The sequence below is a fragment of the Dipodomys merriami genome, unplaced genomic scaffold (assembly GCF_024711535.1).
Source record: "Dipodomys merriami isolate MVZ:Mamm:240054 unplaced genomic scaffold, mDipMer1.0.p SCAF_9, whole genome shotgun sequence".
NCBI lineage: Eukaryota > Metazoa > Chordata > Mammalia > Rodentia > Heteromyidae > Dipodomys > Dipodomys merriami.
The window spans coordinates 35,607,066-35,633,887 of NW_027206512.1; positions in this window are offsets into that span (position 1 = coordinate 35,607,066).

The window sequence follows — 26,822 nt, forward strand, 5'->3', positions numbered from 1 at the left end:
ACTTATTTATTGGGCAGTTGTTTCTTTGAAAATTTATTGTTGGGGGATTTATTTTTTTGAGTTCCAGGTATATTTTAGATATGAGACCTTTGTCCGTTGTATGGCTAGTGAAGATCTTCTCCCAATCCGTAGGCTTTCTATTGATCTTGCTAGCTATGTCCTTTGCCATGCAGAAGCTCTGCAATTTCATGCAATCCCATTTGTCCAACCTTCCTTTGATTTGTTGTGTTTCTGGGTCTCTATTAAGAAATTTGGCCTGTGCCAAGTGTTCATCTGTATTAAAAAGATATTGACCTAGGGTTTCTCCTAAACATTACAGGATGGAATAAGAGAAACCCTAGGTCAGTATCTTTTTAATATAGATGAACACATATACATTTAACAGGTGCCACCTACACAACTGTCTAGGGCTTGAGTACTGTTTCTTAGCTTATTTGCTCACGGCTAGCACTTTGCAACTTGAAACCTAGCTCTGCTTCTGGCTTTTGCTACTTTATTGGTAATCAGAGTCTCACAGACTTTCCTGCCTGTCTGGTTTCAAACCATGATCCTCAGATCTCAGCCTCCCAAAGAGCTAGAATTGCAAGGAGTGAGACACAGTGCCTGGTTCTTGGTTTATATTTTTTGGAGGGTTTTTCCCCATCTAGTCCTCTGTCTTACAGATTTCTTAAAGACATGGGCTGTGTCTCTTGTATTTATCTGTTCAAGTAATTTGAATAATAAGAATAATGGTATTAATATTTTGATTTTGTTCTTAATTGTAAGTGCTGTCAGAAAGATGATAAATGCCTCACATGAACACTTTGAAGTGGGAAAAGCAGCAGCAGCATGTGGTTAAGCAGTTAGGTTCCAGATTATGCAACCTCAAAATCCTGTGTCTGTACAGACACATCCAGGCATGTGTCTGGATGTATTAATCTGTGAACAGGGCATAGCAAATATTCCTAGCGCATAGGGCTGTCATAAATATTCATTTGAGGCCAGGCACTGGTGGCTCATGCCTGTAATTAATCCTATATACTCAGGAGGTTGAGATCTGAGGATCGTGTTTCAAAACCAGATGGGCAGGAAAGTTTGTGAGACTCTTATCTTCAATTAACCACCAGAAAACTGGAAGTGGTGCTGTGGCTCAAAGCGGTAGCCTTGAGTGAAAGAACTCAGAGATAGCACCCACGCCCTGAGTTCAAGCCCCATGACCACCCAAAAACATTTTAGTTGAATCCAGGCAATGGCTAGCACATAAAGTGGACCCAATTAAGACTATTGTTAGGTTGGGGCTGTAACTCAGAGGTAGAAAGCTTGCCTAGCACATACACAGCCCTATATTGATTTGATCCTTAACACACCCCTTCCCCCAAAAGACGATTGTTCTTGTTTATGGTAGCAATTGCCTTCTTTTGACAGATGAGGAATCTGAGGCTTAGAAGGGTGAAATAATTTACCTAAGCCCTCAAGACTCTTAAGAGGTATAACAGGGTACAGACAGGCTCTGCAATGCCAAAGGCCCATGGCAAATGAAGCAGGCCATGATCCCTGACAAAGCAAATACCCTATGTACTCTCCAGGAGAGCTCAGTGTGTGTTGCTGAGACTTGTGTAGGTCTCCAAACCCCTAGAAGGTCCAGTGTATCAGAAAGAGATGACCTTGTGAAGACCCAGAGAAGAAGATGTGAGCTCTTCCCTAGTCACCCATTCCCAATAAATAGGTAGAAGCCCCCTCCCAGGAGGGCAGAGGTGCTGAGTGAGGCCACAGGCACGGCTGCCAGCTAATGCAGAGACCAGGAGGAAAGCCACCAAGGCACAGGTAGAAGGTCTCCTCTCATGGTCACAAAAGACCATTGGTAAGAAGGAGGGCCAAGTCCCCAGAGCAAGGGTTTTATAAGGGAAACATCTCTCAGTTAGTCAATGTCACTTAATTTTGGCTGTCAGAACACGGAGTGAGGAGTGAGACAACCTACTTTTGAAGAAGGTCACATTGAGGGTGGGGGGACAGGGATGGTCCACAAAAAAATATTCTAGTTGAGAGAGCAATGGAATAAGATTGTGAAGAGAGCTCAGACTTGTTACCTGATGGATTTGAACTACTTTGCTTACCTCAGGGGCAGGGATAGCCACCCCCCACCACGGGGTTATTGGGGGATTTAATGACATAATACATGCAAAGGACTCAGCATTGCATCCAACATATTCAAGACAGATTCCAAAACTTCCAGGCTCAGCTCGGGGGCCGGTCCTGGCTCCAAGGAATTCAAGAAATCTAAAAAGTGGCAAAGTCAAAGCATTTCAAGCTTTTAAATCTGCCATTGTTACCAAGAACAATTTAATTTTCACCTAAGATCCTTGTGAGGTCAGAGAAAGAATCAAGGAAGAAGAAAAAAGATCAGAGCTGTGAGGGTTGAGGGTAATGAGAATCAGGGCCTGGAGAAGGGGGTAGCTGTGATTTGGGAAATATAAGTCATTAACAGAGGAGATGTTTACAGATGTGGAGGGTGGAGGAGGCTCACTCAGGCCTCTGGGGAATCCTAGCTACTCAACAACCGCTGTATTCAGATACTGCACAGACATGTTCCAAGACCATGAGACCATGAAACCCGATTTTGGAGTTGTGGCACTCTAGTCTAGAAGGCCTTCCAAATATCTGCTTTACCTTATTGGGAGGTGGTAGAACATTTGGAAGGTTTTAGGTCATTGGCATATACCCATCAAAATGATAGTGGGACTACAATCCCTTCCTCCTTCTCTCTTTCCCACCCCAAACATACAGTGAATGGTTTCATGGCATGTGTGAAGCCTATGTTCCCACCACAACTGACTGCCTCACCATGCAGCCAATGGGATGGGGCCAATCAATTAAAACAGAAACCTTAAAAGCCGTGAACCAAAATAAGTGCTTCCTCTTTTAAAGTTGTTTATGGCAGACGTTCTGTTATCTAAAAGGAAATCTGACTCATGCACTTTTCAAATTCTCACAGCTCCATTAAAATCCTGGGGCTGCCAGATAAACTTTCTTTTAATTTATAAAACTTTGGAGGTTGGCATTGATGACTCATGGTTCCTCTGTGGATCTTTTTGTGGGGAAAGCCTTTCAGCCTCAGTAGCAGGAGGGCAATGTGGCTGAAGGGCATTCTGGGCCAGAGTGGGACCGTGGAGGGTTATGCAATGGAGGGTTCTGGTCCCTAAAGTCAGCTCAGCCAGCCAGCCCGTGAGAGAGTCCATCACCCTGGCCCCTCTGAACTAATGGAGGGGAGGGGAGATTGCCCTGGGCTAAGTCAGGGCCTGTGGTAGCTGGGGATGCAGCTTGGGTTCTGGCTTTTAATCTGATGGCTAAATACAGTTAAATTCAGTTTGCAAGATATAATTAACCTCAATATATGTAAAGCTGTAAGGCCTGAGGGTTGACTGGTACTCTTGAGAGTCTTAACTTCCTTTCCACTGATTGGAGTTTTTGAAGCTGCCAGGTATATGGCAACATGCTCCCAAAACTGTGTTTTCTAAGGGGCCACATGGATTTAATGAAAGAAATTCTAAGCATGCACCAATATATGCATATCAGTTCATCAGTTACAGATACGGATGACTTTGCTAATGTAGTCTGTATAATAAAAGTAAGGACAAAAAAGAAAATGGAGAAAATGGAGATAAGAGAGAAAACAATACTCACAATCTGTTTGCAGTTGTATTTCCTAACAATATTAGAAAATATTTTGCTTTCAGACACAAGAACTGACATGTTTCTGCAAAGGAATGGCTCACTAAATCTTTGTTGAGCCCATTATGACAAAAGCGGTTTAACAAGCTGGTGCTAGCTGCTTCGAAGTGAAAGCAAAATAGTTCCTATCTTAGTTTCCAAGATAGTCAGAAGTGAAAAGTTTCCCTTGCCAAGCAAAAACACACAAGAGCGGCACACAGAGAGGAAAGAAAGAACAAGAAAAACCATTAGGCTGAAATTAGGAAATCATGATAACCTAGTTTCAGTCTTATTTGCAAACTATGCAAATTTTGTTGCTATTTGGCTAGAAAAATTTTTAATCTTCTTTGATGTCTCTTAGTTGTTCTTACCAAGTAATCATATACTTTGCTTTTAGCATTTGCAACAAATGGGTTCAAAACCCTCTAAAATTCATTGCTTAGGAAATCCTTAAACAGGTTAGAAAATTGTGTTTCCAACTTTTTAAAAAGTGTTGACATGTGTCACATTTATACTGTTTGTATCAACAGATGATAATTTCAAACCATTTCTAAAATGCTTTTTTTAAATACAAGTTTCTTTAGAAAGACTTTCTAATGTGTCAAAATGCCACCTTTACCTTCAGGAGACAGAAGGAATGTGTTCATTTGTTCAAAAATACCTGCTTGGTAACATATGCCATCATGGTAAAGGTCTGAAAATACAAAACACTTCTTTCTTGTAAAAGGAAAATGTGGAACTCTAAGTTGGACAAATCTATTCAGAACTTTTCTGTAAGGTACTTCCAGGCTCGTGCTCCATCTCAATAGAAGGGTCAATGATTCCATGCTCTGAGATAACATAGTCCTTAAATCCACACAACCAGGCACTTATGGTATTTCTATGGTATTTGAAGAAGATGGAAGAGGGTAGGCTTACCGCCAAAACTCTGCCCAAATGGTATGTTGCTCTGGCTGTATGTGCAAAGACTATTGGATACTCAGCTTAAGGGTACCTATGACAATCCACATAATGTGTGTGTGTGTGTGTGTGTATGTGTGTGAGTATGGTCTAGTTAGATATATGTATGCATATATACACATATACATACACATACATATATGTATATAACACATATATACACATACATATGTGTACATATATACATGCATGCATGTATATGTATATACATCTTCTAGGTAGCTGTTTGCTTAGTATTCAGTCTTGCTACTTATAAAAGTGATATAGGATGGTATGCTCCTAAGCTGAGTGAAAGCAGTGGTCAAAAAGAAAAATTTAGCTTGAGTGGATGGACTTTAAAGACAGATATGAAACTTGGGAATCTGTGGAAACATGGAGGATTGAATATAAAATTTTGACCTTCTAACTTTACCAATTAGAAAACTTATTCCTTTAATGTTTGGAGATAATTTCTATTTTTCTAGACCATCCCATCATTTTGTTGACACTCATAAGAGTTTCGGAAAGTTAAAACAAAACAAAAAAATGATGCCCTTTGAACTCACCAAAGATCTACCAGCTGTTACAAAAGTTGAACTGAGAATGACTTCAAGCTGTATGTTCACACACAAAACAAATATGTATTTATACATGTACATGGTAATTAATGGATAATTACAATTTAATGTCCACCATTAACTGTTGAGTAATGTTCATCATTTGGTATAAACAAGCAACAGAAAACACCCACTCGAGTTGTTAAACTTGCCTTTGATTTCCAGGCTCTAACTTCTCTTCCTGGCTCAGCAAATTAAATCGTTAAGTGTTCTCTAGAGGAGGTTGATTTTCTTGTCATTTGTTTTATTAGAACATTAGTCAACACTTGACTGATGTTGGACATAAAGTTACACATTAGCCCTGTATTAAATATTGTCTATTGTGTGTACATAATGTAGCTGTACAAAAAAGGTTCCTTAGGCATTTGAGAACCCAGTGAACAGCCCTTTTCCTGAACTAAATGAAAAGTTAGACAAAAGAGTAAGGATCAGGTCAGGAATCAAAAACACACCGATGTATTCCCTCAGAGAGTTGACACTACAATTGAGAGTGTGACTTATACATGATGCACCTGAGTTTCCTGACATGAACTCTAGAGTTAGGCCAGCCAGCCTACCCAGGCACAGATGACATCACAGATGCAGTCTTCTTAATCCTCCAGCATGGAGGAGCATGGGATGTGTGCACCTGCAGAAAAAGAGATGTCTCAGTCTCTTCAGAGCTGTGATAAATTACCACCACCAACAGATCCCTTATAAGCAACAGAAATGTGATTCTCACAGCTCTGGAAGTTGAGGAGTCCATGGTTAGGATACACTGTATCACTTTCAAGCTCACTGGTGGCACCTTCTCTCTTCACCCTTCAATAAGACCACTAGTCCCATTCAAAGTTGCTCTTCCTTCACCTCTCTTCACTCCTCGCCTCCAATTCCATCACTCTGAGAGCAAAGACTTCAGTGAATGAACTGAGAGGAAGAGGAGGAGGTATAGACACAGACACTCAGAGCTGAGTCCCAAGCCCCAGGACCACGTTTGAGAGTGGCCAATGAGATGAAGAAACTCCCTCTCCCTCCTCTTTCCACTGCAGCCCAGATGAAGTGAATTTGCAACAAGGACTGTGCCCAGGTTCAGTCTCAGGACAGGGACACAGGATGGAGGCACACAGGAAATAGGATGTCATTCATTTGAATATAGGCACCATGAGGGCAAAGACTGCTTTGTGTTTACTCACTTTGTATTCTCAGAGTATCAGCAAGTTGCCCATTACATGTAAAGTGTTCAACAAATATTAACTGAATAAACAAATGACAGTATTAAGTAAGCAAGCAGGGAGAGTAAATAGATGTAGAGTTCCTGTTCTCAAAGGTCTGTGAGGTATCTTAATAATAATAATAACCATTTTAGAGCAACACATCATTTCTCTTAAATTTGACATTTTTGGCATTGCAGGATGTCATAGAATTATTTATGGTTAAGCAGAAAAGTACGACATTGCCTACTAATATTTACTGAATATATGTCAGGTCCAAGAACTCATAAAAAGAATTATAAGTTCTTAACAAGAACTAATGGCTCTAAACTTTAGAGAACTCATTTGTTGTAGGTACTATAGTTAGAGAAATTTCTTGGAACAAAAATAGGACTTGAAAAAAACAATTGAGCCATGAGTTCGATCCCCAGTACCACCACTACCACCACTCCATAAAAATGGTGTGTAAATCGTTTAGTTCCTGAATTTTCACTTCTAGTATGTTGTACTTCATTGAATCATTCCTCTTCTCCTCCTCTACCTCTATCTCCTCCTCTGCCACCATCTCCTCCTTCTCGTCTTCTCTTTCTTCTTTTGCTTTTTCTTCTCCTTCTTCACCTTTCTATGTCTCTGTCTGCCTCCCTGTCCTTTCTCGGCCTTTCTCTCTGCTTCTGTGCCAAGTTTTCTCCATCTCTGTATGACTTTTTTCTGCACCCATAAAACAATGCTAATAATACTTAACTAGTATAGTAAGGCTAAGTGGGATAATGAGTATTACCACTCTGCACAATGTCTGGCACACTGTCAATAGTTGATAAACAGTAACAATTATTTGCATCTTTAACGTTGACATCGCATACACAGGTTCATTCAGCAAGGATGATGGGCTCTCATGTCCATTTTCTATCTGATAGACTTGGACTTGGTGGGTGCTGGGATAAACGTCTTCCTAAATAATATTCTGGACTTAGATCCAGTGGGTAATATTGATAACTGCTGTGTTTCATTTTTAATTTTATATGGAGGTTTGCAATGCCTGCCCAATGTCTACTGTCAGAGAGATCATAAAGGTGTAGGGATTTCTATGGTTTAGAAGATGCTGCTGCAAAATTACAGTGCTCTGTGGAGGTGGGAAATACAGGTGTACCATACATATAAGCTCCTGTAGATCTGAGGAAGCCCCACAACCATCACTCCTCTTCCTTGAGCAAGTTTTAAGTTGGATGATATTCAAGAAAAGAGGAGTTTCTCAAGTGGTGGAGCACTTCCCTAGCAAGCACAAGGCCTTGGGTTCAACCTCCATTTACCATGGAAGGAAGGAGGGAAGCAAGCAAGCAAGCAAGGAATGAAGGGAGGAAGGAAGGAAGGAAGGGAGGGAGGGAGGGTATAAGGCAAACAGGAGTCAAAAACATCACCCTTATCTGCTAAGAACACTGATATTGGAGAACAAGGAGGCTTATATCATCAGTCTTCTTGATTACAAAGTTCTAGAATGAGGCAGAACCAGTCACAGTCAGTGCTGGAGTGGCAAATCCCCACAGGGATGTGTTTGTGAAACTTTATTTCCATTAACCCTGGAAAAAGAGAAAGAATGGTGCCGCTTAGCACAGTGGAGAAAGCGGAGGTCCCTGTGCTAGTACACCAAGAGTTAGCACATCAGGACTTCTCCAAACCTGGAAAAGAGCAGACGTTCCAGGAAATGTAATGGAGGCCTTTGAACACACATAATCTGAGAACTCACTTCTCATCATTGTTCTTCAGGTGAATTTCTGTCTATTTTATAGCATTTCCCTCCCTCCTTCCCTCCCTCCTTCCCTCCCTCCCTCCTTCCCTTCCTCCCTTCCCTCTCTCCCTCCCTCCCTCCCTCCCTCCCTCCCTCCTTCCTTCCTTCCTTCCTTCCTTCCTTCCTTCCTTCCTTCCTTCCTTCCTTCCTTCCTTCCTCCATCCTTCCATTCTCTCTCCTTCCTTCCTTTCTCCCTTCCTTCTTCCCCTCTCTTTTCCCTCCCTCCTTTCCTCTCCCTCCCCTCTCCCTCCTTGCCAAAGATCTGTAAGCAGGACTAGATGGCTTGGTGCCAGAAAGGTGCCAAGGTGAATTAACACTGATTCCCTTCAGGGAAAATGTAAAACTGCTAATAACTTGTTTGCAAAGGTAGGCGGGTGGTAAGTGTAAGCTTAACGCCTCCTGCAAGCTGCAGCTTGCTCTCCTGGGAGGAGAATATTCTCAGAGTTCCAAGATTCCTGATGCACCTGCCCAAGGCGGTTGGTGAATTCACCAGTTTTTACTCTCAGTTACAATGTCTCTGCAGAAGTCACAAGTCTGCATATTCTTTGTAAGCTGGGACTTGTTAGCTGTTGAGCATTTTCTCTTGCTATGAGGACCACATAGCCTGATGATAAGTCAGTGCCTACCTGGAGATGTCACAGGCTGGTGAGCAGTGGGGTCAGAAGTGTAGGGCATTAGGACCTGTGACAGGTCCACTGGAAGAAATGCCTTCCATGCACTCAGTTCACATCAGAGCTCTTGGTCCTGTCAAAAATGATCTTGGGTTGGGAAGGTGGCTCAGTGGTAGAGTGCTTGCCTTGCATGCATGAGGCCCTGGGTTCCGTTCCTCAGCACCACATAAGCAGAAAAAAGCCAGAAGTGGTACTGTGGCTCAAGTGGTAGAGTGCTAACCTTGAGCTGAAGAGCTGAGGGACAGTATCCAGGCCCAGAGTTCAGACCCCCCACGACTGATTAAACAAACAAACAAACAAATGATCTCATTTATTCACTCATTTATTTATTGTCTGTTTTGTCCACAAAAATATGAGGTCTCATGAGGCTGGAGGTATTATCTGTTACCTTCGTCTTTGTAATATCTGTGTCAAGAACAGTGCTTGCCTTGTAGCAATTAGAAAAGAAGATTTTACAGGAAAAACGATCAAGAAATGGGCCTTGTCTTAGGTGCTCACTTAACAAAGGGGACCAGAGTCACAGAGTGACTTGACTTGCCTGCATTGTACAAGAGGAGGTTGAACCTGGACTTGAACCAGCAGCATTCTCTCTCCTCCCCAACTTGAGGTCTTTCAGGAAACGTCATTGTCTCTGTGAAGCCTTCCCTGGCCAACAGTGTAAAACTCCAACAGCCAACATCTCACATTCCCTTCCTCTCACTATTCTACTCTCTCCCAATACTTGAGCAGCTGTCATGACAAGCTTTGCTATTTGTCTGTTCATCCTTGGTAGAATGTAGGCTGCATGAGGGCAGGAATTTTGTCTGTTTCCTTCAGTGCTGTGTCCTCACCACCTAGCACAATGACCAACATAATATTAGCATTAGTGACTATATTTGCTCTTGTGAAAGGAAAGAGCAGAAGTGTAGTCTCAGGCTTCCAGACACAGTTCCCACAGGCTGAGTACAAGTCAGGAGAGTGGCAAAGAGCGAAGAATCCTAACACCAGAACCATGACCCTACTCTCGTGGCTTCGGGCAAACTTGCCTGAGTCTGAGTTCTCCAATTTGCGCAATGAGACAAGGAGAAATTATGTCATTTTAATGAAATCCTTAGCAGTAACACACAAGTACCCAATCAATATGATTTCTCTTATCCTTTTACAGTGTTTCCGTGAAGATCCACAATAGACCCCTGTATCTAAGAGGCCAAAGAAACCAGAAAGCACTTGGAAAGTGCAGAGAAGGAGGAGCAAGAAGAAATGGGAAGTTGACTGGAGACCTGTGAGAGAGCCCCCGGGCACTGTCTTCTTCACACCCTGCCTGGCCCTGACATCAGTGTGACAGGCACTTGACTAGGTGCAGTAGGCAATCTGTCAGTCACGTGGAAGGGGAACTGGCACAGTAGACGTTTGTCCATCTCTCCCTGGAGCATCTGCAGATTAGGTGCAGGCCAGGAAGTGGATCCTCTGTGAGAAAGAACAAGGACCCTCAGGACTCTTATTGCAGTTAAGAAAAGGCTGCCTCCTTTTCTTGAGATCTGTGCTTCAAGGTGAAAAGGGGAAGGACCAGAACAAGCTGGGTGGATGGCGGTAGCTTCACAAGCCATGAGCTGTTTTCCACCCGTGGTTGCACTTACCAGTTTTGACTGACAGTCTTACTTGGTTTCTCCGTGAGAAGAGTTGAGTCATAGGAAAGAAGAGCTGCCTGCAGAGGCAGGAGAAGAGTTGTTGTCTAAGTGGCTACAGACATTTCTGCCAATTCCGGCTGATGGGACTCTGTGGAAGTAAGTTTATAGTTGAATGGTGAAAGACTTGACATTTGTGTCAGATCTGGGATTCTTGTCCCCCCTCCATAACTTACTGATTAGGACAAGTCACTCACAGTCTGTAAGCTCTGTTGCCATCCAGAAGATGACCATATATGTTGACCTGTAGCTTAGTAGGTTAGAACTTGTCCAGCATGAACAAGGCTCTGAGTTCAGTCTTCAGCACCATTAGATCATCACATTAACAATAGCTACTTCATAGAAGTAAGCCATACCCAAAGAAGCATGGTTTCCCTCATTTGTTATAACTAGATTGTGCTTATAAATCTACAAGTAAGCCAGTAGATTTTAAATATTTTAAATGATATAAATATAAAGATAATTTTGTCATCCTCAAATAGTGACTTTTTTGTTTTCTTCTTTCTGAACACATACTGTTAATTTCTTTTTTTATTATCTTGCCATGGATAGGAATCCCCAGTACAATCTAAAATAAAAACAGTGTGATGATAGGAAAAAAAAATAAATCTACAAGTAAGCACACTGGATGGTAAAAGAAAAAAATACACTTAGACATGATAAATTATACAGGACTCTAGACATTCACACAGAGAGAATAAAGGAGGATATTCTTAGGAGAGGATCACAAAGGCTCAATAACTTTGTGCATATGATCCTATAAAATGATGTTTATTGAAATGAAATTCAAGAAATGTAAATTATAGGTTTTTTATTATTATTTTGCTTTTTTTCTCTCCTTTGTTGTCATTTTTGATTTCTGCATCTTTTGGCTTGTATGCAAGTTTATCTGTTTGGGGGAGGATAAGGAGGAACACAGAAATGATGGGACACAGGGTGAACAAATGCAGCAGTGATACTCACTAGACACTATGTTGAAAATGAACTACACAACTTGTGGGGAAAGGGGTCAGGAAGAAAATGAGGAAAGAGGTAACACTGTTCAAAAAGAAATGTACTTATTACCTGTTTTATGCAACTGTAACCCTTCTGTACATTGCCTTTACAATAACAATTTTAAAAAATGGCTACTTCGAAAGTGAGGGGGGAAAGTGACTCAGATTGCCAAGCCAGCCTAGCATCCTATGGCTACAGCTACTGCCCAGAAGAGGGTCTTGCCTATTTGAAACAAACCAATCATGATCTGACAGATTGCCTAAATGGAGAGGAAAATGAGGAGAGACAATACAAAACAGTAGTCTTGGACCACATAGATGATGACAGGTTTCTGGGTCCCACTGTTCTCTATCCTGAGTAGTCTTTACTTTTGCTTTGTTAAATAAATGCTTTGTTACCTTAATATAACTGTCCTCATTGTTCCTGGCTTTATTTCTATACTATCAGAGATCAGGACCAAGCTTGTATATCATAGGAGTGCTAGGGATTTTTAAATGAGATGCTCCACGTATGTTTGGCATATAGCAACTACTCAATAAATACTGTTGTCATGACAACAGTATCAGACAGTATAGTAGCAGATCACCTTCCACCCTAGTCAAGTGATTGTCACACTGATGTCTCCTGTCTCTGCAAGACAGGAGAAAGACAGTAGGGTTCTTTTTCAGGGATCCCCAGACTACTTTCTGTCTCCTCCTGTTTGTGCCTTCTCACACATTCTTGTTGCTGCTGGAGATACAGAAGTGAAAGCAAAGGACAAAAAGAATCCTCTGCATGCAGCCTACATTCTATAGAGAAGAACAAAGGATGAGTGGGGGTAAACCAGCCAGGATAAGTGTTTTAAAAAGGAAATAAAGCCAGGAAGGGAATTGAAATGATGGCTGGTATGCTTTCTACAACTGGCTGGGGAGGGTCTGGCTAACAAGGGGGCTTCAGATGAAAGACTTAAAGGAGATGAGGGACTGAATAATGGCCAGGTCCAACCTCCACCCACCTGTGCAAATGTAGGCAAGTCACTGAAGTTGTTTTCTATCAAGTGAGTGCCCAGGACAGGGTTCATTTCTCCAATTGTTCTAAAAAGTATTTATATCCTAATAACTACAGGGCAGGTGCTGCTTTTTAACAGAGACGTTGTAAAGGTGAATGTGACAGAGGTGGCTCCTGTCCTCATGGGACCTCGTATTCTGTGGAGAAGACAGACAATAAATAAATGCGCAAGTCGATGTCATCATCTTTGCTAGACCTAAGAGCTCTGAGGTGAAGTGAATAACAGAAGAAAGTAATATTTGGGTGGGGAGAAGGTGGCTGGGACTCAAGGCTTAGTGTATGATAAGCAGAAATTACGTTACTGAGCTGAACCCCTACCTACTAGTGTAGCTATGACTACACTAAGAAAATTACCTTCGCTAATCTTCCTCGTGTAGTCACGGTACCCTACTGCCCAACCTGCCTGTAGCATTGTCCTGTGTGGATCTGGATCTCATAGGAGCCTCAGCAAGCTGCATCTGGGTTAATCTTGAATCGGAAGCCACAGCACTGAGGAGCTATGGGAAGGATGCAAAGCATCGCAGGAACCAAAGTATTCCCAGAGCCTTGGGGGCACCCCTGGACCTGTCAAATCCCAATGACATTTATAGCAGATTAAGTCAGAAAAGGTCAGGAGTCATTGTTCTGAAATATCATACCTGAACTGCCATTGTCAATTGCCTTCTTTTAGCTTTACATTTTTAGATTCTTTCCAGGCATGTGTTTCTTTTCATGTTTTCTCTTCTCTCTGCCTTCAGAATGCTGTACCTGTGATTATTCTCCTTTTGATGGATACAATATTCCCTCCCTGCTGAATCTGGTCCCTTTGATTTTTCTGCTCAGTGTCCTAACCTTGTTATGTTAGCTTGGTTTGCATTCTCCTCTTTGCAGCCTCAGTGGTTCCCACTGTAGGCCTGGCAGCTGCTTCATTAGCAGTGTTTACACCACTTCCAGGTCATGAATAAAGAGAGTAAATGAGAGAAGACCCACAAGCAGCCGCACCCCCCCAACTTCAATCCCTGCATACTCCTCCCCTGCCGTGGAATTACTGTTTAGTGTGCTGTCTGTTTATCATTTTTCAGCCAATTGCAACTCTGCTAGACTCTAAATGGAATTTAACAGATCCATCAAGAGATTTTTCAAGAAAGATATTTACCCTGCGACTGAATGTTGAAGTTCAAAAAGAATCCCCTGTTGTTGGTATCTGTGTTCCAGGGTTAGCCTTGGGGAACTGTGAATCTCAGGATAAGTTCAAACTCCCCTAGATGCTTCTGCATCCCATAGATACCTTTGCCTGGGGTTTTGCATTTTGGTGGCTTCCTTTATTATATGAAGTTGTAAGGTCCGCTCCTGGATGGCTAGCAGACTCCACCCTCCTCGCAGCAAAGTCTCCACCCAGGACCTGCATTACTTAGGCAACTGGGACACCTGGAAGAGGTCACATCTGAATCTGATGTGGCCACACCTTTCTCCGCCCATAACCTAGATAAGGCCTAGCCCAGGCCCAGATGCTCTTTTTCCCAGGTCTTTCCCAGCTGTGTGGAGGGCCAACATGGCCTGGTGGCAATCGGAACAATGAATAAACCTACCCCTTACCTGAATACCACAAGCGTGGTGTGATTCTTACTCGGCAACCCCTCTTTTTAAAAACCTAACAGAACTCTTGCTGTATAGGAGGTTGGTTTTATTCTCAAATCCTCTTGATTATTATCTTTAAGCCTTCTGTTATTTTTTTAATTACAAAAAGACTTACAATGAACAAGGGAAAACAAGCTCTCCTCCTTTGGATTTACGGCCTACGCTTTTTCTTGGAGTGGGGCCTTCTGATTATTGCTTCATGTTAAATTTCTCATGTGAATCAGTCTATATTGCCTTCTATGTTCTTTCCAGTTTGGAATTTTTTAAGTGCAGAAACCTGAAACAGAAACTGTGTTTTTGTACAATCCTACTTTGTCTTTAGAGTGACTTTGCTTATGCTTAAACATTTTGGGGCAATTCGTCTTCCCAAGTCTTTCCAAAGCAAGCATTCATTTTCATAGTAATATTATCTTCTCTGATATTAACAGGAAGAATTTGATGCTACAAAAAACAAGTTAGTTTTTTTTCTGCCACATCAAACTTACATTTCTTCTTTCTTTTTTTTCGTTTTCTTTTTGTGCTGGCACTGGGGCTTGAACTCAGGGCCTTCACTCTCGGCTTTTTGGCTCAAGTCTAGTGCTCTACTACTTGAGCTATACCTCCACTTCTGCATTTCTGTTGGTTATTGGGAGACAAGAGTCCCTTGAATTTATCTGCCCAGGCTGGCTTCAGACCTTGATCTTCAGATCTCAGCTGAGTAGCTAAGATTATAGGCATGAGACACTCTCTCTATGTGTTGAGTCTTTCTTGTTGTTTTATCTAACATGTACTTGGGTCTCTATAGAAGATACTTTTTTATACTATGATCTTATTTCCCTTTTAAAAAAATTTAACTTTTGCTTCTTTTGACAAAATTATTATATCTTACTGAATAAAAACCCTTGTCTACCTTAGTAAAAGTAAGTCAGATGGTAAAAGAAGAGATTCCAAATAGTCTAGTTTTAATCTCTGAGTTATTTTATATACTATTAATGAAAACAATGTATCAGTTAAAATTTCTATCATATAGAGTATTTCCAAAGTCTTCAAATAATAATTTTCTATAACCAAATCTATCCTGTACTGTATGCTACATTATATTCTGCTAGTACAAGTATTTTCCACACTTCACATATGAAAGCAGGTAGCATTTACTTTTAAATGGAAATGGCCACAAGCAACAGCAGATATAGGCTCTGGAAATGTGTACCATGAAGCAGCCTACCTGTAAAGAAAGGAAAGAACAGATAAAGCAGATACTGTTTGTAGGGCACATGAACTTTAATTTCCACTATACTACTATAAACATTTGGTATGGACATTTATTATTTTTCTTATGTATGATTATATATACATATATATGGCTATTTTTCCCACAAAAGATTAAATGTTATGTAGTGTTCTGTATCCTATGTATTTCATACAGAAATATATTGTTAACATTTTCATGCCAATAAATATTCTTCTATGGCTTAAAAAAAGATTACCTTCTCTATAATTTTGCATATACTTCCATAAAATTTAATATGTAAATTATATCCATAATGCCTATGTGTATGACAGGAGCAATAGACTCTTGGTAATCACATGAAGTGCATTATGGAAGCAGAAATGTATGGACCCCTGAGAGAGCCACCAACCATCTCAATGTTTCATGTGCTATGAGTCTCACTCAAGATGTTTTATAGACATGGAACGTCTTGGTCAGTAGAGCAAATGTTCTGATCTTGTATGACTGTTGGATAGCCCAGGATATGTCTCCAATGTTGTATAACCCAGAACAATTCATCAAAGCATCATGAATTAATTTCCATCTAGGGAATAAAGAAATGTCAGTAGGAACAGCATAGTAAAGTCCTATCTTACAGATCCTCACAAATATGCCATACAAATAGAGCCTTCTCTAATTCTATCCAGGACTAGTCATTTCTAGGCCACTTGTGCCCTCATAAATTTCCTCTTTCAAAGACACTTCCAACAGTTGTAGCTCTGTGCTAGGCCTCTGATTTCTTGTTTCCGGAGAATAACATTGGGATGCTATTATACATACAAGATAAGTACAGGAAGTTCATTAATATCAGACATCTGAGTTACACATTTTTCTAAAAACCAATTTGCAAAAGCTACTTAAATTTAATTGAAATGTTTCATTGAACAATTGAGTTGGAAGTCACATGTCAATAACTTTCTATAGCTACCTAGATTAAAAGGAAAAAAAAGTCCACGTATTTTTTCTTTTCTTTTCTTTTCTTTTATTTGTGAACATACTGTACAGAGGGGTTACAATTACATGGGCAGGATAATGCGTACATTTCTTACCAAGCATTGCAGCCTCCTCCTTTGGTTTACCCTTCACATCCCTTCCCAGCCTCCCCCCTCCCCCCCAATCCCAATCCTTCTCCTTTTTTTCTTGGATGTGGTGGCCTAATCTAGAGATCATAATATCTGTGGTTAGCACAGAGAATGAAGAAAAAATCATTTTCAGACTAAATAATTCAGATAAAAGATGATAAGTAAAAATTTCCAGAAAAATAAATTCCAAAATATGATTAAGCCATAAGAAAAATTTGTTTACATGACATTTGTGGCTGGCTAATTTGAATTGACTTGGGTAATCAAGTGAAAAATGAGTAAGAACTAATTAAGAATTAATGGACTTTTTGTAAAAGCACAAAGCTTTTAAATTACCCATAAAGATTAGGTTTTTCCTTCTTATGCAATACTGTGTCTTCTGATCTTTGCTACAGTAGTAATCTGCATTGCAGACCTAAATCAAGACGGATGAATGCCCACCTTTTCTAACTTGTGATTGTGTCATCCACAAATATTTATTGAACACTCACCATGAAGCATTGCTGGAGGATAGACCTACATGTTTATGAAGATAATTATTTAGACATAATTTTTGTGACCATTACATCATTTAAAGAGAAGTCAATAATTTTGCAATATTCTCTGAGTGCCTCAGATTTCTAGAGAGAATAAACTCTTTGGTCTTGTATGGCGGCTAATTCTTACCTACACATAAGCAAGACTTTACTAGCAGGACTTAGGTGGGGGTATGATTTCCATTACCAGCTGTTCTATCCACTTAGGCTCTTTCTTTGAGAACAAGGAAGAACCAAGCATATGACTTCTTATACCATTACATTAGCCAATATTGGAGCCACTGGGTTTGAATTAAACATCAGTCTAAAGTCCTCAGTTTGTCAATCTCTATCTAGTTAGACGTTATCTTGCTTTCAACATTTAAGACATTATGATCACATCTGCTTTCTTGAAAGATTTCCATCCTTTCATTCATAGCTTCTTGGGGGATTTTGCTTCATAGTATTATTGAGGTATATTTTATATAGCATAAAAATTTACCTCTTTCAAGTGTCCAATTCAATGGTTTTTATCGACTTTACCAAGTGATATAACCCCTATCATGTCAGTTTTGAACATTTTTTATTCTGCCAATAAGGTTCCTCAGGCTTCTTTGCAGTAAAACCCTGGCCCACCCTAGCCACATGGTTTCTTGTTTCCTTCCCTGGCTACTCTTCATACCTTTTATAGACTCATTTGCTTTTTTTGAGCCACTATTTCAGTTTCTCAATATTCTCCTCTTTCATTCCATAGTCTTCCCTTCTTCTCTTTGTCTTATGAGAGAGCTTCAGTGACCACCCGGAAGCAGGTAGTTCTCCATGTGGCTCCAGATCTGTACATCCAAACAACTCTCTTAGCCAAAGATAGGGGTACACACCTGTAATCCCACTCTTGTTCCACTCAGGAGGCTGAGGGAGGAGTATTGCAAGTTTGAGGCCAGCCTGGGGCTATCAAAGTATAAATAAATAAAAGCAATTCTTTGATACCTTAATTACAGATGTTGAAACAAATCCCAAAGCTAAACTCATGGCTCCCATCCCAGTAATGCTTAATCTTAGTAAGTGGAATTGAGACAGGAATATTAAATGTGATGATTTCCAGAGTTACTCATAAGGCTGGTCTATGAATCTACCTGCACATGTATCCCTGCCTAAAGAATGCCCCAAGATTTCTCCAGAAGACCACCCCAAGATCCCATAAACATCTTGATACAATTCCTATCATCATACCACTTTTACCATATCTTAAAAACTAAAACATTTGTCCCAAACCCTTACCTGGTATACATACACAGAAGACAATGGTGAAGACCTATAATGAATTTTCAACCTCAAGATGTGCAGGATCCCAGTTCAAGACTGCCCAGGCTCTATGAAGAACCTGTGCACACTCATCTCAATGAGTCCCAACAAATCTGGGCACACAAACATGCTCATGTCTTAAGTAAACTCCACTTGTCAACCAACCTGCCCATCCTTTAGACCAAACAAAGGACCATCCCAGCTCCATGCACCTTCTGTGGGGCGAACCTTCACACTGCTGCCTGTGTCCAACTCAGTTCTGTGGGACTAAGGAACTTGGAACTGACACCTTGATTGGAGACCCCCCTCCATGAGATTCTCACCCAGTAATACTGACATTCTTTCACATACCCTAAAGATGGCTAAAAATAAACATGTGTCTTTAATCATTTCTTTTCTCTGCCATATTTCTTTTCTAGTAAACTTTCCTTTCACTTTCATGATGCTTTGTGTCTTGACTGAATTTCTCTTTCGCCAGATGCAAGGACCAAGGTAGACTCTACCTACCAAGGAGGTATCTGTGCTGATTCTCCTGTGGTACAACAATTGCCAGTTCAATGTCTAGAATAGAATTTCCTGGCATCACCATTGACAGACCTCCCCTCTGTCATCTACACCATTAACCATCACCAGGTTTCTTCATTTTTTCTTCTAAATCTTAAATATCTCTTAAGTACCAATGCCATTAACCTGGTTCCACCAATAGGTAAGAGATAATGTTGGTGTCCTCTTCTCTTCTCTTCTTTCTCAAATAGGATCTCCATAATGGAGCTAAAGTGAATTTCATTAAACATAAAAAATTTAAAATCTGACAATTTTACATAAGCTATTAATCTATACTCATTAGTGTATGTCATTGCAGACCACTCCCTTGTTCTCAGCTTTCCAGCCCTATAAATATTCTCTAGTGCCCAAAATTTCTTCCTACTACATTTTCTCTCTTATTAAACCTCCTTCTCCATCGAGGTAGGATAGACAGGCAACATTTTCCCTAGTCTATCCGGCCTTCGCCTCACTTGCTTCCATCTATTGGCTAAACTGCTACCAACCCTTCATATCAATCTACAAAGCGAGTATTGGTAAAAACCGTAATCTCAGTTCTCAGACAGGAGGAATTTGAACTTAGGGCTAGTCTGGGCTACAGAAGGGGACCTTGTCTCAAAAGGCAAGCAAACAAACAAACAAAATCCCTTTCTCTCAGGTCAATCCATATTTCTTTATGGAAATCTCTCCAACCTACAGTAAGCCAGTTTATCAACTTTTATGTTTTCTTAGCATTCTATAATTTCCCTTTACAAAACTTACTACAGTCTGTAATTATACAGTTACGTATGATTATTTTATTGTCTGTCTTTTCTACCATACTTAAGCTCCATGAAGACAATACTTAAGTCTTTTTCATCTAAGAACTAGCATACAGGAACTATTCAATAAATATTGTACAATCCATAAATAAATACATAAAAAATTAAATGTACCATACTAGTAAAACCAAGCAGAACACTATGGGTCAGATCTGGAAGTTGCTTACCTTATGCTTTCCCCTTCAGTTCTCAGAGATAGTTTCATCTCACATATAATGTGTTTTGGCCCAGACAGAAGAGCTCAATTTAAATTGAAGAACTATTTCTTGATGTGGGTAGATCTTGGAATCAAGTTCTTATTACTTTTCTGAGTATACGTCCTTAACTCTGCTAGGTCTTTATTCTTGAAATAATATAACCTGTCTCATTCCTTAGAAATGAAATTAATGCACAAGGAATGGTACGTTCATAAACACAGAACGTTTTTCTAGGGGGAAAGCTCTGATTAGTACCTCTTGCCAATTTCTGTGGTGTAAATACTCTGACTGTAGTCAATTTGAAAACACCAACCTGATATCCCCAAAACAGAACACAGAAGAGATCCACATAAGCTTACTCTCACAAACAACCTAGTAACTTTTATCACACCACTAGATCTGATGGACATTTGCCTCCAATTTTTTATGTTCTGTCCTTAACTGCAAATACGTGTTGTTCTTACTTTGGTCCAACTTTCTGTGGTTTCCAGTATTTTTCTATTTTTAAATACTTTCAGTGAGAAGAGAATGCTGTTTAGAACACAGAGATATGAAGGAGAAGTTTCATTTCCATTCCCAAGGCTGAATTTCCATTTGTGTCATGTACTCTTAATCTTCAATAAGAATCAACCAAAGGGGTTCACTTGTGTTTGCAACTTCACAAAGATTTGCATCAGAAAGTAAATCCCATCAAAAAAGAAACACAGGCTCCAGGATCTGACCATGAGTAAATATTCACTCACGACTGTTTACCAATAGTTTTGCATGCCTATGCAGATACTTCATAAGCAGTTTTCAAGGCAGTATTTACGCAAAGGATTAGGGAAAGGGCAAAAGTCTTCAGAGAGAAAGCTCCCCAAAGCATATGTTTCTCCAAGCATTAAATTGTCAACAAAATTAAACTTCTGCTCCACCCTAGAGCCCAGTTTCCCAGCCAGCGTTAGACACCCACGTGTGCTGGCAAAGATAAAGTCAACAACAAAAGTACACATTCTTCAGGATGGCATGCCCAATGCTACTTGGGTGTGGCAATCCCAGCCTGCTGGAAATCCTCACAGTAAACACACCACCCGGACCCTGTCTTATTATGTGGTTGAGGGCAGAGGACTGAACGTTGCCTCTGAAAACAATGATAGCAAAGCCAGCCAGGGCCCCAACTGTTTGTTAAATGTCTAATGATTAACAGACACTACAGCCTCAGCCTTCGGGCTGCCACTCAGCCAGTCTGTTTAGTAAACAGTCAACCACCAATATCTTGTGCAGGTTGAACAGATGGTTCCAGGGCTCAGGACAACTGTGTTCCCCTCAATTTCACACAGCTTTGGCTAATGAAGGCCATAAAACTTAAGAAAGGGATAAACAGAAATGCCCTCACTTCAGGCCTGACAATGTACAGGGGATCCAATGTCTTGGTAATGACATCTGAAAAAAAAAGAAGGATGAGAGGAAAGTGGGAGAGCCTTAGATAAAAGTTGCTGAATTGAATGAGGAGATCTGAATTCACCAGAAATCATCTGTGTGTGATTGAAGTCTAAGGAGAAGGAAATGAAGTTCCCATAAGCTTTTCTGCAGAGTACCTAACAGAAGCAACACAGTGAAAGGACAAGTTATAAAGTGCAGCCAGCAGCTCAGACATCTGTAAGTGGAAACCACTGATTAGTTTTTAGGAAGCTCTTTGATAAAGTCATAAATGAATACTTGACTGACCCCACTATAACACTTCACCTCTGCTTCCCAAATGTTCCAAACAAAATATGCTAGGCAGGGGCTGAGCTGTGAATACCATAGCTCGCAGAACTAGAGAACCTGTCCATCTTGGCCTTGCTCTGATGACCTGGTAACCCTTGTGAAGGTCAGCTTTCCATGACTGTGACAAAACACCAGTGAGAATCCACCTGAAAGGAGGAAAGGTTTGTTTGGGTCACAGTTTTAGAGGTTTTACCCCATTTATGGCTCCAGTGTACTTTGGACCTTTGGTGAGGCAGCATATTATGGTGAGCGTATGTGACAAAGGAGGACCAGGGTGACGACATGGCTCAAATATCCCTTTCAAGAGCACATACCCCATGACCTAACTTCCCTCCACTAGGCCCTACACCACCTTCAAAGTTCCCACCACCTCCTCTTCACATATAGGCCTTTGGTAGACACTTATCTAAACCATGTCAACCCCTCTCTGCTTTTATAAAATGGGTACATAAGGCCCGGCTTGGTATATCTCTCAGTGATACTGCTAGCACAAACGAAAGGTGGCTTCTAGGAAAGAGGACATTTTAAATTCATGTTGGTAGGCCCTCATCTACTTCAAATAAATGCTAAGCCAAATTTTAAAGGAGAAAAGTAACAGAGACCACAACCCTCTCAGATTGTTATGCAGTAAATCAGATACAAATCCAGTCAGGAGAAAACAGAGTAGCCACATTTTGACAGGTCAAATTTGGAGTCTTTATTGGAGGCCAGCAACTGCAGATGGACTCCTGTCTCAAGGATCTGCAACCCAGAACTGAGTTTATACCAAGCTGTGAAAGACAACGACCTCATGCTTAGGGCGGGGGCTAAGCAAAAGCAGACCTTATTAGGACATACGCAGGTACAAGCTCAGGTACCAGAAGAACTTTTCCATGTAGGGAAGATGCTCTTCAACCTTCCAGATAGGGGACATCTTGGAGGCTACTCAGAGGCAGGTGATTCAAGCCACTGGGAGGTAATCTTGGCAGAATGAGAGCATTCTCTATGCAAAGCTAAGACTAGGACATCTGCATCTCTGAAGCGGAGCTCACTTTGAGCTAGGCATTTGCAATTCATTGAGTGGCCTCTTTCACCTCTAAGTGTTTCTTGGGCACTGGGTGGAGAGCTTCTTCTACCCAGCTAGAGGAACCAGGATGGCCACAAGAAGTCACTTAGACTTAGCTTCCTCACTTCAAGAAAAACTGCTGTACAGATCCGTAGTACAAGAGGTATGAAAAGATTTGTTACCAATATAAAGATCCATCCCCAGAGAAGAAGAGGAAGGTAGCCACAGTCCACTGCTGTCCACTAAAGTAAGGAGCAAATGCTTTTGTTCAGCATCACCCAGGGACAGGTGCCCTGAGTTTCCAATGGGAGAGATGATGGACAAAGAGCAAAATGTTTGGGGGGAATGATATCAGAGGGAGAATGGAATAAGATGAAACAAACTCCTTTGTGCAAGATGAGACTACAAATCAAAATTCTAAAGCACAGAAGAAAAACTAAATCTGAGGAAGTTAGCCAATAATATAATATTCAAAAGATCAATTCAGTCTTGAGAAAAGCTATTAACTTACTACAATTAGTATTGAATATCATAGTAATAGTTACAATTACTGTATTTCACTGGGAGTTGTTATTCAAATGGACCAAGCTGAAAGAGACTTTGTAAATATGTTTAGGAAACTCTAGGAAATAAAGAGGACTAGAGATGTGACTTAACTGGTAGAGTATTTGCCTAACAAGAGCAGGCCTTGAGTTCAGTATTATAAAAAAGAGAGGAAGGAAAGAAAGAAGGAAGGAAGGAAGGAAGGAAGGAGGGAAGGAAGGAGGGAGGGAGGGAAAAAGGAAAAAAAAGAAAGAGGAAAGGAGGAGGGGGAGGAGGAGAAGGAGAAGGAAGAGAAGACGGAAGAGGAGGAAGAGGAAGAGAAGGAAGAGGAGTGTAAGCATTATGCCCACCTTGAGTCCTCAGCTCCACCCAGACCTGAGCCCCTCCCTACCCTTGAGTTCCCAACATACAGCTGGCCCCAACTCTCTCTGCCCAGACCCACCTGAACGCCCACCTCCCTCACTTCGACCCTCAGACTCCTGCTACCTAGATAGTGGAGGCTGTTATGCACTCTCTCTCCGGGGCAACCATGGCCCCTCTAATAAACCTTGCAATAGTCTTTCTCCTGGGCCTGCCTGCCTCTGCATGGTCCCCTGGGATGGATGTGACAGATCCTTTCAAGGAGGAGTAGGAAACAGTGGAAGAAGTAGAAGAGGAAGAAAGCATGGATTTTTTTAATCAATTAGAAAACCCCCAAACAACTTCTTTCATCTGGAGCTTGGAAGTCACTACTCTGCCTCTATAAGATTAAAAAGCTAAACAAACAGAAAATCAGCTCCTCTTACATCTATCAGAGAACCAGAAGACAGTTATGTACCAGGATCTGATGGTGTGGAGTAGAAGATAACTGGGTGCAGAATCTCCTAGGAACAGTTAAATTATGTGTGTGTGTTATAATTATATATATACATATATATTACTTATATATATATATAGTTATATATGTATTTATATATGTAGTGCTGGGGATTGAACCTGGGGCTTTGTAAATGCTAGGCAAATGCTCGATTATTGGAGCCATTCCCTGGCTCTTCTCTTTTAGTTGTGTTTCCGAGGCAGATTCTCATAGCTACCTTTTGGCCATATGCCGTCAAACTTGCCATTTTTCTGCCCCTGATGTCTCTGTAGCTGGGATTACAGGTGCATAGCACAACTCCCAGAACTTGAGGTAATTTTAATAAATTCCTGGGGACCAAGTCTGAGAAAGCCCACCCTCAGGAATTGCTTCTATTTTTATGGGTTTTATGTCCCAGAACAGCAACATGATCTGAGGAAGATGCTTAGATGCAACGAGGAAAGAGTAACCCTTGTGAAATATTTCAGATCTTTACCACAGCCAAGGCCTGCTTTCTAGAACCTGCCCCGCTGTGTGCGGTGTACTTCCCTAATTCAGTCCTTTTCAACCCTGTTTCACCTGGAGAGCACAGACATGAGGAACACTTCTAAGATCCCTGCCCAGCCATCCAGGCTATTGTGATTTAATCATAAGATTCTAGAACTCCTCCTAACAATATAAAAATAACATGGATCACACTGAAGGAACTACAAGATGTGTATTCTTTCTAAGAAGTGTTTAGGAAAACCCAACATCAAGAGAGAAGACAAAAATAAGCATCCTGGAATAGTCTTAGAAATCTGGCATCTATAGCTATAGAAAACATTCACCATAGCCCAGTTCTTTGCCAGATTAATTTAAGATCACACATCAGGCCTATTTACCTTAGTCTCTATGTGGTACAGTGTTTATCTTTCAACAACAACAACAACAAAAACTGTGAGGTGTGCTAAGATTGAGTAAAAACACACCCTGAAGAAACCAAACCATCATCTGATCAAGGTACAGGTATGAGAAAATGTGGTATATATACACAATGGAATTCTATGCCTCCATCAGAAAGAATGACATTGCCCCATTTGTTAGGAAATGGAAAGACTTGGAAAAAAATATATTAAGTAAAGTAAGCCAGGCCCAAAGAAACGTAGGTCCCATGGTTTCCCTTATTTGTAATAACTAGTATAAGTCTAGGGCAAGCAGAAAAGGTCAAAAACTATGTACGTATGACCATATAAGATGGTGTTAAGTGAAATGAACTCCAAGATAGGGACACAGGTGTTTTTTTTCTTTCTTGCTATTGTTTTTTAATGTATGTAAAAATGTACTATGTGATTTTTTTGTTTCTCTTTTATGTTCTTCCCCCATGGTAAAACCCCTGTATTCACTGTATTTGATGTCAATAGCCTGCATCTTTTTTGTTTTTTAAATTTAGCCTGCATCTTATATATACATTTTTCTAATTTGGAGAAGGGAAGGGAAATAACAAAATGCTGAAACAAGGATACAGGATGACCCATTGTAACAATGAGATGTACAAGACATTGTAAAAAACAAACTTTACAAGTTGGAGTTAGGGAGGTGGGGAGGGAAGGGATGGTAGGGGAAAAACAAAAGAGGAAATGTACTCGATAGGAAATGTACTCATTACCTTACTCATGTAACTGTAATCCCTCTGTACACTATTTTTATAATTAAAAAACATTAAAAAAAGAAATAAAAAAAGACATGGGTATGTCACAGACATTGCAACAATCAGATTCTGTTAAAAAAAAAAAAAAGCCAAGCCAGGTGCCCCGTGGTTCATGTCTGTAATTCTAACTACTCAGGAGGCTGAGATCTGAGGATCGCATTTGAAGCTAGCCTGGGCAGGAAAGTCCGTGAGACTCTTCTCTCCAATAAACCACTCACAAACTGCAAGTAGCACAGTGACTCATGTGGTAGAACACTAGCCTTGAGCTAAAGAGCTGAGGGACAGCGTTCAGGCCCAGAGTTCAAGCCCCATGACTGACCAAAAAAAAAAAAAAAGCCAAGACTGACATGTGAAAGGCTCTAATGAGAAAGTAGAGGACATTCAAGAATGTATGAGTGACCTAAGTACAGAGATTAAAAACTAAGAATCAAAAGGAAGGGCCAGAAACCCAAAGCATTATGACAGAAATAAAAACTGCTTTTGATGGGCTCATCAATATATTTAACAAGGTTAAAGAAAGAATCAGTGATCTTGAGGAAAAGTTACTAGAAATTTCCTAATCTGGAATTGAAAGAAAAAAAAGATAGAAAGGGAGATGAAATGGGACCATTTCAAAAGGCTGATATATGAGCATGGCTGGAATGCCAAAATGAGAAGGAATAAAGGAAAAAGAATATTTGATGTAAAAATGGACAAGAACTTTATAAATGTAATAACACTAAATCATAGATCTAAGAAATGCAGAGAACATCAAATAGGAAAATTACTCCATTAAGCAATAGTATATCAAAACAACAAAATCAAACATAAATAAAAAAATCTGGATTAAGCCACAGCAGAGGAAATACTACTTGGAGGGGAACAAGATTGGAAACACAGCTGACATCATTTCAGAAACTATGGTAAGGAAGTGGCGCTGTGACTCAAGTGGTAGAGTGCTAGCCTTGAGCTGAAGAGCGCGAGGACAGCACCCAAGCCCAGAGTTCAAGCCCCACGACTGACAAAAACAAAGACAAAAACAAAACAGAAACTATGGTAAA